At 48.4% G+C, this 1,290-nt stretch overlaps 1 non-coding gene across 1 annotated transcript; it reads right to left on the bottom strand.

The window, feature by feature from the left end:
- Window positions 1-755: 755 nt before the first annotated feature.
- Window positions 756-840, bottom strand: TRNAR-UCU (transfer RNA arginine (anticodon UCU)). Its single transcript is given in 2 exon segments — window positions 756-791; window positions 804-840. It is a non-coding gene; the product is annotated as a tRNA-Arg (tRNA).
- Window positions 841-1,290: the final 450 nt, after the last annotated feature.

Raw genomic sequence — 1,290 nt, 5'->3', positions numbered from 1 at the left:
GGCGACCGGATACTACTGTGAAAGAAACGTCATTGCCTTTCAGTTAAACATCAAGTTCTGTGTCAGGCTGACAGCCAAATAAACCTCAAGAGAAATGGCCAAATCTTGTAAAAATGTTGAATGATCGGTGTAAAATATTTGATGAATGCTTGGTGGCTCAACAGCTCAGGGACAGGACTAATTGCGATGCGTATTTCAGAGCGAGATCGGAATAAACTTTTGCACCGATGCTGGAATTTGACTTTACTGAAAGCCTTCAGGAAGGCAATGCTGTTGCTGCCGGCATTGTTTACTATCCATGAGGGGCCGGACCAGCGCCGTTCTTGTTAGAGACTTCAACTCCCATAATGCCTTCAGGGGCCTTGCCAGCTAGGAATTCTGGGAGTTGAAGTCCACGCCTCTTCAAAGTGGCTGAGGTTGAGAAGCGCCGCTCTCGCTCTCCCGGGTCCCCACCTCGGAGGCCCTGGGGAACCCGGTCCGTCAATCACGGTCGTCCTTCCCGCCTAGACCCGCCCCTCCGACATCTCTCCGCCCCTCAGGCCCGAGCGCCTCCCTGCCGAGTCACCAGGCGGCGCGCGCCGAGGGGGAGAGGGAGCGGCCTTGCAAAGGGGAGGGAGGGGAGGTTCCACGTCGTGCTTTCCAAGCAATTAAAAATCGGCCGCTTATCGGCGACTCGGCAAATAATTGACTCCGGCTTCTGATCATCCAGGAAGCACTTTTAAAAATAAGAGGAAGGTAAATAAAATTGGGGTTCCCGACTCCGCCGGGACTCGAACCCGGAACCTTTGAATGTCTTCACCCTCTAGAAGTCCAATGCGCTATCCATTGCGCCACGGAGCCACCTGTTGGATTCTTGGCACATTTGCTATACGACTTCAGAGATCGACTTTCGCCCCAGTTCAGGAGCAGAAGAGATTTTTCGAAGATCCGATTTTAGAGTTGCCAGCGCTGCTCTTTAAAGATTTCCGACTCGCTTCCGGCAAAAGCTGCTTATTCCGGCCCGTGTTCAGCTCTTTCTTTCATTTCTCAGCCGCTTTAATTCGAATGGCGTTTCCTAAGCCTGCTTGCGATCTTTTTAAAGAACCGAGGCTCCTTTCCATAGTGGACGGGATTGAAATCTAGAGGTTGCATTTACACAAACGGGGTTTAGCAGGTTTTTTTTTTAATTTATTTATTTTGTCACACAGCATACATAAGCATAAGCATGAAATAACTATACAATATATAAGCATATATATAAGCATAAGTATGTAATAACTATATTAATTGGATATAACGAAAGGAAACAAT

The sequence above is a fragment of the Ahaetulla prasina genome, chromosome 3 (assembly GCF_028640845.1).
Source record: "Ahaetulla prasina isolate Xishuangbanna chromosome 3, ASM2864084v1, whole genome shotgun sequence".
NCBI lineage: Eukaryota > Metazoa > Chordata > Lepidosauria > Squamata > Colubridae > Ahaetulla > Ahaetulla prasina.
This window is presented reverse-complemented; position numbering and strand designations above follow the sequence as displayed.